This window comes from Lactuca serriola, chromosome 3, assembly GCF_051521515.1.
Source record: "Lactuca serriola cultivar US96UC23 chromosome 3, Lser_US96UC23_V15, whole genome shotgun sequence".
NCBI lineage: Eukaryota > Viridiplantae > Streptophyta > Magnoliopsida > Asterales > Asteraceae > Lactuca > Lactuca serriola.
Genome location: NC_136410.1, coordinates 33,439,301 through 33,448,954, shown reverse-complemented (window position 1 = coordinate 33,448,954; position 9,654 = coordinate 33,439,301). Strand labels below are relative to the sequence as shown.

Below are 9,654 nucleotides of genomic sequence, written 5' to 3'. Positions count from 1 at the left end.
TTTTAACAACCATCAAAACGATAACATGATTACACAAAATAAATTTCAAGTCTTTGGTTCGATTTGTTTTTTTTTTTTTGAAAAATTACTCAACATCATCATCATATGCAACCGTCTCATCACAAGCTTTTGGTTCTCCTTGCTTTTTTACCTGAAACGTATAAAACTTATTTTTAGAAAAAATAATATTTATACACATGTATGACATAAACAATTCATATATTTATTAAAAATTTACCTTGAAGCTCCTTCGTAACCAACTTTGGTTACACATTAATGCCCCGATTGTTTTCGGTTTGAGTCGGTTACGTTTGTTTTGTCACCTTATTCCCACTCATGCTAAAGTTGATTCTGAAGCAACTCTAGAAATTAGAATGGCTAAGATGTCTCTAGCAATCTTCTGTAATATCAAAAACTTAGAACCATTGCACTTCACCACATGAATATGTCAAACCTTCCTCATTCGGTAATAACTTCTCAGCTAAATAATCATCCAACTCAATTTTTTCAAATCCATCATCCTCAGAAAGGCATATTCTTGAAATCCAACTCCCATGTTGATTTGCTTAAAGTAGAACCCCCTCCCTCAAAGACGTTTGTTGTACATTGCCGTTTCCAAAAAGTTCCTCGTTTTTCATCATGTTTCTTTTTATACTCTTCAAATAACTCAGTAATTATGTTACATATTTTCATAATCTCACTTCTCGCTTCTTCCCCATATAACTTTGGAAAGAAATAATTGATCAACTTTAACTTATACCTGAGACCCAAGACAATTGCTACACTCATAACATTATGTATTACATTCCAATACTTCTCAAATTTGATCAACATAGTTGATGCCATAGACTTAATAACATTATTCTGAGATACTTTCCACACTCAACAACAATAGTTTCATGTCACAAATCAAAGGGAAGAAAATGTTTAATGTAGGATATTTGGAACCAGAATTTTTCCAGTCACTTGATAGAACAATTTTAATTTTTCGCAAACAATTGATGCACTATTTTCATCTTCACTATGCAAGCAAACATAATGTTTATCCTTTTTGCTCAAACGAATAAAAACTTCTCTATATTCCAAAGCAACACTCAACATCACATAAATGGAATTCCACCTTGTTTTGCAATCAAGAAGTAACTCCTTTTCGCAATCAACACCTACTTAACGAGCAAAAAGTCTAAAATCTTTTATTCTTTTAGGAGAATTTGTCTAAAAGGAGACACTATTCATAACATTCTCAATTACACTAGCAATCACAGAAAACCCATCTTGCACACTAAGATTAATTATGTGTGTACAAGATCGCATATGAAATATTCTCCCTTTTAAAATTAGCGATGAAGTTACAAGTGTACCTAAACACTTGTCAATGATGGCATCATTTGTTGAACAATTTTCAAGTGTTAATGTTGACAACTTGTTGTCAATGTTCCACTCCAAGAAGCATTCCATCATAGCTTGTGACAATGCATCAACAGTGTGTGGAGAAGGCACATGTATAAAGCTGCATTAAACAAAATATAACATTTCAAAACTTCATCCAATATAAATTACAAATAATAACACTAATTAGAGTAAATACCTCATAATTTGATTTTGTAACTTCCCGTTGCAATCTATATAATGTTTTGTGATTGCCATGTAACCTTTCTTTTGGTTACTTGTTGTCCACATATCAGACGTAAGAGTAATCCTACTATTGTTCTCTTCAAAACATTTCAAGATATGACATTTTTTATCCTCGTAAACCTTCATTATATCCCCTTGATTGTATTACGACAAGGCACCTTAAACAAAGGTTGAAGACTTTCTATATACTTTCAAAAACCATAATGTTCAACAATGGAGAGCGGATAATCATGAATTATAATCATCTTTGCTAGTTCATCTCTAGATACTTTAGAGTCATAGGAATATTTACTCATATAAGCTTTACCATCGGTGGTTTTTTTGCCCTATAACTAATATATGTTGCCGAATGTCCGTTGTATTTTTCCTAGGGCATATCCTATAATGATCTTTCGAATGTGTTGTTCCATCATTAGATCTATCAGTCAGTTGTTTCTTGCAATGTATGCACTTCGCCCATCTACAAACAACATCAACAAAAACCGGATCAAAATGGTTCCAAGTAGCGGCTTTCAACCTCTTTTTGGGATGCTCAGCCGTCGTATTATTTTCTACAGATTCTTGTTTATTATCTTCTTCGTGTTCTTCACTCATGGTTGGTGGTTTATCAATATCTGAAGTAGCCATCTAAACCTACAAAAAACACATACAATTTATATCACTTTACCAAATAAAAAAATAGATGGTTATCACTTAGATTATAAAAAAAAAAAAAAAAAAAAAAAAAAAAAAAAAAAAAAGAAGAAGAAGAACAATATGTATGAAAATTAGATTTTGATTACTTACATGCATTACTTTATAACATTATTTTAAATTCTATAACAGAATTAACTTAGCAAGAGTTTAAACAACTTATGCTTTTGATACAAGTGTAACGTAGTCAAATTAGTGATTATAGTTCACGTTTGAATTAGGGAAACAAAGCACAGTAGTAAACAAAACGATAAAGAACTCATTAAGTCGTTACTTAAACAAGAAGACCATAATTAAACACGCAAAAAAATACATACCGACGAAAAAAATATAGTTCACGTTTGAATTAGGGAATCAAAGAACATAATTATTACTAAACAAAACGATAGAGAACCCATTAAATTATTAGTTAAACAAGAAAACCACAATTAAAACACACAAAAAAAAATACATATCAACGAGAAAAAAAAAATAGATTGACGTACGTATTCTTGGAACAACGAATGAAGCTTCGAAGATCTATTCACAGCGGCAGACTCTTGGAATAATATTGGGATTAGAAATTTGGTAAATGATAATTATCATATTGGAGTATTGGACATAGGGATGTTATTCGGGTCGGAACCGAACCGAACCGAACCGAATAAACCGAAAACCGAATAAAGCAAATTGTATGAACCGAAAACCGAACCAAATAAGCAATACGGGTTCGGTTCGGTTCGGTTCGGTTCCGGTCCGAATAACCCAAATAACATGTGCAAGATGATTAAGGACCCGAATAACCCAAATATTTTGTAGTCGAATAATCCGAATAACCCGAATATTTTGTATTACTTTTGAACTTATGATTTCATAAGTATATAACCCGAATAACATGTACAAAATGATTTTGTAGTCGAATAACCTATTTTGCATTACTTTTGTTGCTTATGATTTCATAACAAATCTTTTAAAGAAACAAATTAAACACTAAATATTAAACATCCAAAACACCCAAAAATCTATGTATAAGTATATAACCCAAATAACATGTACAAGATGATTAAGGAGTCGAATAACCCGAATAAATATTGTATTTTTTATGACTTTTGTAGCTTATGATTTCATAACAAACTTTTTAAAGAAACAAATTAAACACTAAATCGACTCACGCAAGGCCGCAAGGGAAAAAAAGACTCTTCATATTCGGTTCGGTTTTTTGGACCGAATAACCCCTTATTCGGGTAACCCGGACCGAATAACCCGAAAACCGAATAAGCCTTATATAGATACCCGAAAACCGAATCGAATTGCTTATTCGGGTCTAATTCGGTTCGATTCTCGGTTTGGTTCGGGTTTTCGGCCCAATTTCTCATCCCTAATTGGACATACTCTTGGAATAATATTGGGATTAGAAATTTGGTAAATGATAATTATCATATTGGAGTATTGGACACGATACAATATATTGACTTTTTGAATGTGTAATTGAATTATATTAAGGTTATTTGATCGATTATATATATATATATATATATATATATATATATATATATATATATATATATAAAATGTTATCAAAGCGGGGGCGGGGCGGGTTGGAGATTGGTATATCCGACCCCGACTCCTTCCCCGGTTTTAGCCTAATAGGGATCCCCTAGCCCCATACCAAATACCCGTTTTTGCGGGGAATATCTGTCCCCGATCGGGGCGGGTGAACCGGGTTTCCACCGGGTCGGGTCAAATTGGCATCCCTAGTTTTGGTTCCCAAGTCATTTGTAGAAGATATTCATCAAAATAAAATCATAGAATCTGCTCAAACAGTATTCTTGAGACTATTTAAGGATTAAGAGATAGAGATATCTAATCCTAGGATAAGACTTGATAATTGACAACAACCATATCAATTAGATGAAAATATACAAGTGGCAAAAATACTTATATGGTTTACGAAACAAATTCAAAAACTAGAAGAAGTAAACATGGAAAAATAACAAAAGACTAATGGGTCTGATTATATGACTTCTACCAACATAGATAGATTTAAGAGTAATTTAGGAGTAAAACAGATTTGTTGTTCAAAAAAAAAATTAAAACTCATTATTGGAAAGAAGTGATTCAAAGTGAGTTTGATTTTTTTTTTTTGGAAAGAATGGTCAAATCGGGCCAACACCCGGACTAATCCCCAATGCGATTATGAGGCTAATAGGATGTGCATCATACTTTGGAGTGATCACCACAAATGAACCGCTATGACCATATGAGCAAATAAATGGCAACAACTGGATTGGAACTCCGGTAAATGGTATACCATCTACATCCCCATAACTTTTCATCATATGTCACTACTCAAATGGTTATATCTAAAAGAATATATGGAAATTGGTTGATTTGGAGAAACTAATAGGCCATAAATAGATCTTCAAAAGAAAGATGCAAAGTTCTGATGATACTATCAAAAAAATATAATTCTAATTGGGGCTAGATGTGTGATTTTTTTGGTCCAAGTCATTAAAGACATACAGAGGCAAATTTATGCTTTTTGGTCTCCCTAACGAAGACGATTTAGAATTGTATTCCATTTCCTAAAGCATCTCTTTAATTCAATAGTAACCACCATATACCTGATCACAAGGTATATCATGTATATGCTACATACATATTGTACAAAAATGAGTAAATTCTCACACAATAACTGGACACTTGTTTACACCATTAGAGTAAAAATTGTTTTCTTATTAATGCATTGTAGTTTGAAGTAATTCCCTTGTCCTTGTCTTCTGGTATAGGATTATACGAGACGCAGACGTAGCCACCCTAACACCACACATCTTATATCTGAAACGTCACACAACCAAGTTAGGATAAATACATTAACAAATAACAATATTTATTTCCCTGAGTGTCACATCATAATAGTGTTATGTTGTTACAAAATTCCTACCTGAGTTGGTCACTGTTTGGGTCTCCAACAACTTTAGATACAACATATCCTCCAAAAGAATGCCCAAGCAATATAAACTTATCAAGTTTTTTGGCTTTTCTCCATTCTTCAAGGGAATCAATGAAGCAATCCTTAGTTTCTGCATTATTATTTAGAGATACAGCCATTATGAGGGCTTAGGAAAAAAATCATATTAAAAAAAACGTTAACTTGCATTATCAAACCTGAAAAACAATCTTTGAGTTACAACTTGGTTTTTTCTACTTTTTCTACATCAACTTTAAATCACTTATAACAACAAACTCTAAAAAGTTTGCCTTTTTTTTTGTAAAGGGTGAATGAACAAAAACAAACACTTCGTTATTTGTTAGTAGTACTTTTCAAATCAATAATTTACTAATTGAGCTATATACTAACCTTCACGACTGAAACATCCTTTTCAGCTTTTTGTAACACCTGGTGTTTGTTATTTTTGTTGATTCTGTTGAAGGGTTGGAATAAAATGGGTTAAATAACTTGAACCACATAAATTAAGGTTTACAGAAACGAAGAATGCTCAAGGTTTGAACAACGGAGTTTGGACTTTGGGACATCTAAGCATGAAAACAAAAAGAATCAATGACTGAATTGGATTATATGAATAGAGAAGGGTTATAAGGACATTGTACCTTTAAGAAGCTTCTATGCTGCTCTATGTGAGAAATGGTAAACAACAAATAGTTCCAAAACTCGTATAGTAGTAGCAACAGTAGCTGAGATAAATAAATATATCTAAGATAGATTACATAAAATATGTTACTTACTTTTCTCTCTCAAGGGCTATTTCTGTTTGAAATTTTTGTCTCCATGAAAATATATCAATCTTTAATTTTATCTACCCATTTTTTTTTTATTTCTTTTGTTGATGAATGGTTTGATGTTATTGGAAGATAGAGAGCAGAATAAGCATTATATATCAATGTGATCTGTTTACTCTAGAAATTCATTTTCACCAACACGGATAAAAAAAATGGTTACTTACTTACTTATATATCTAGTTCAAAGGGGAAAAAGGTAATTTTATAATTTTGTAATTTTTTTGTTTCCCTATCATATTGTAAAAACGATCATATTATAAAAATTGAAAATACATCGCCATAATTGAGTAGATTATGCAATATTTTTAGAATATAAAGTACATTGCTAATTGTTGCATTGAAAAGCGAATGTGCAATCGAATTTGAAGTTATAGTGCCATGTTTAAAAAGAAAACCGTACACAAAGATAGTTTAGTTTCAAACTGTTAATGATAAAAAAAAAAAAAATATGTATTATTCGACTGTTAAAATCATTCAACTTTAACCAAAAATATGTATTTTTTTACTGCACTGTGGCATATTTAAATGTAGGGGCACATTGGTCTTTCAGCAAAGTTGAAATATGAACAAAAAACTATACAGTGGTAGTTTAGTCAAAAAATATGTATTTTTGTACTACTAAAATCAGTCAATTTTAGCAAAAAAAAAAAAAAAAAAAAAAAACTTTGTATTCAATTTGAACATAAAAAAACTGCATACATTATCCAATTTTATTGTACTTTGGCATATTTGAATGCAGGGGCAAATTGGTCTTTCAACAAAGTTGAAATATGAACAAAAAAAACCTTACATAAGGGTAGTTCAGTCACAAACTATTAACAATAAACAAAAAATAATTTTTATTGATAAAATCAGTCGATTTTAATTTTAAAAAAAAAAAAAAAACTTTCCATTCAATTTGAACATAAAAGAACTCCAAACACTATCCCATTTTACTGCACTGAGGCATATTTAAGTGCAGGGGCAAACTTGTCTTTCAGCAAAATTAAAATATTAACAAAATAACTTTACACAGGGGCAGTTTAGTCACAAAACTATTAACGATAACAAAAAATATATGTATTTTTTTTTTGCTGCTAAAATGAGTCAATTTTAACCAAAAAAAATTGGATTTGATTTGAACATAAAAAATTGCATACTCGATTCAAGATAACAAGATTAAAAAAAGTATTTGATTTAAAAAACGGTGAAATACCTACAATTCTATCAGGAATGTACTTAAGTGTAGCCCATGTATGTATGCTTCCACCTGAGTATCCGACTACCCAAAACTTACGATAAATTAAACACATACTTTGTCCAAATATTCTCCTATTTGAATGCTTCCATCATTAAATAGTAATTTCAGAAAATTCCTTCACCAAAATTGTCAAATTAAAAAGCGATAGATATCATTTTCTTTTATAATTGGTACCCCCTGAAAAAATTATTATTATAGGTTCATTTCAAAGGATACTTATAGTTGCTTAAGCTTAACCCTGCCTCATGTCTATGATTTATTGATAACATACATAAAATGTTTTTCTAATAGAGTTCTACTGTTAATCTATTGTGAAACGTTCCCAAAGTATCGATTTCTTTCTTTTTCGGGGATGAAATCAAGTCTTTATTTTCGTTAGAATCTTTGCTAAAAAATTGATGTCTAAAAATGAAGCATCAAGAAAAAAGTGAATGATAACAGCCATCCGTTGTTGCCACTAACTCCACCTCAGATAACATAAGCCTCTTTGAACCCATTGTTGAACAATAACTCGGCTACCTTCATGGACTTACCATCAAAAGTACCTTACAAACAAAACAAAGGAATCATATACTGATTAATTAATTTCAAGTTGAAAGCATCAATAATAGATATGTCCTTGTAAGAGAGGAAGAACCATGTCGCTATTCAACAACCCTGATGATGTTAATGCAACAAATTAATGTCAATCCTTATCTTATTCAAACTGCAACATGAGATAAACTCATTAAAATAACCGAAAAAACTAAAGGAATTGAGATGAAACTAATTAACACCTGAATAAACACCAAAACCAAAAGATAATACAACGAAGTCGACATGATTTACGTAGACAATCACTATTGTAGGAGTATCTATGTCTTCAGTATAAAGTCCCCTGAATACGTATGAAAAAATGTCATTTCTCCCTGCCAAAAAAAATCTATTCCACAATAACAAACTATTAAGGATTTATGGTCAAAAACACAATCAACATACATTGATTCATTTTTAGTAGGTATTGAAAAAAAAAACGGAAAAAATAACAAAGAACTTTCAACAAACCTTGTGTTTGAAGTGGGTCCTTGGAACATGTTCTTGGGATAACATTTCACAGCAAGCCGATTAATTAAGTCTAATTTGTGATCACTGTCAACGTAATAGAAAAAGAAATCGATGAAATTAACAGATGAAGAACGAAATCAGAAACAGGGACAGTCACCTGTTTTTGCCCTAGAAATGGAAAGAAAGCAACAAAAATCAGAACATGTAAAACTTAACTGTGTGTTGGAGAGACCTGGGACAACAATATTCTCATCCGTTCAATCCCTACCAATAAGGCGACGATGACATGATTGCTATATGAAATTGCTTCTGCTGAAAGTTAGAAAATACATCAAAACAATTTCAATCGACTCATCACTATCGTCGAAAATCCCAAAATTAAAAGAAACCTAAATCAAAACTTGAAGAGTGATTTACCCGAAAACATAAAGCAACATCATCTAGTTAGTTCCCCTTTCAGCAATATCATCCGGGTAGTTCGACCTTAATAGCGAACATAATTGGGTCAGAAATCACCTAAATCGGGCCAAACATGAAGCAAGAGCAGACGTGGTCAGTCGAACTACGGAATGGAAATGTGGTGATCGGTGAGTGGTGGTTTGCTCGTGCTGAAGGTTAGAGGTGGTGGCTGAGATTATAGCCTTTTTAAAAAATGAAAAAATTTGATGGAAAGGAAACATGCGGTGGTGTTGCATGCTGGTACAATCGAAGGCACATACCTTGTATATGAGCGGTGGTCCATAACTTACCATCTACATCCAATTTCCTTTCGTTTGTCAAGTTGAAAGCTTGCAGATGGTATATTTCGGTAGCTTTCTTGAAGATCAATTGGGTTTACGCGGTGGTTGAAAGCAGAGGGTTAAAGAAGAACTGGAGATAAAGATGATCAGAAGAAATTGGAGGCAAGGTTACTAGAAGGATCTAAATCAATTGGAAGGAAAATGGAAGCAATGGAAGGTGGGAAGAGGTGAAGAAGTACACAAATCCGAACTTGATTGGGTAAAGAAACGGTGAAACAAAATCAAAAGAGTAAATTACGCGAATGATTCCTATCGTTTAGGGTAATTTGCACGTATGGTCCCTAATTTAATTTTTTAATTCGGAAGGTCCCTACTGTTTGTTTTTGTTACGTGCTTGATCCTTACTATTTGTTTTTCTTACACGTTTGGTCCCTGTCTTACCTAAAAAGACTATTATTTAAATAGAGAAAATGATGGAGTAGGTAAGGTAAGGTGAGTGAGTGAGGTTGGGAGTGTGTTTAT

At 32.1% G+C, this 9,654-nt stretch overlaps 1 long non-coding RNA gene across 16 annotated transcripts; it reads right to left on the bottom strand.

Annotated features, from left to right (window-relative positions):
* Positions 1 to 4,839: 4,839 nt before the first annotated feature.
* LOC145091828 (uncharacterized) lies at positions 4,840 to 9,383 on the bottom strand. 16 transcript variants are annotated; one of them, XR_013702303.1, is made up of 8 exons: positions 9,112 to 9,383; positions 8,810 to 8,908; positions 8,609 to 8,704; positions 5,920 to 8,476; positions 5,669 to 5,732; positions 5,476 to 5,568; positions 5,252 to 5,390; positions 4,840 to 5,145 (listed from the first exon to the last, which is right to left on the bottom strand). It is a non-coding gene; the product is annotated as an uncharacterized LOC145091828 (long non-coding RNA). The 16 variants fall into 16 exon arrangements; XR_013702291.1 differs by having other exon boundaries at positions 5,669 to 8,476; XR_013702293.1 differs by lacking the exon at positions 5,476 to 5,568 and having other exon boundaries at positions 5,669 to 5,844.
* Between the last annotated feature and the right edge of the window lie 271 nt (positions 9,384 to 9,654).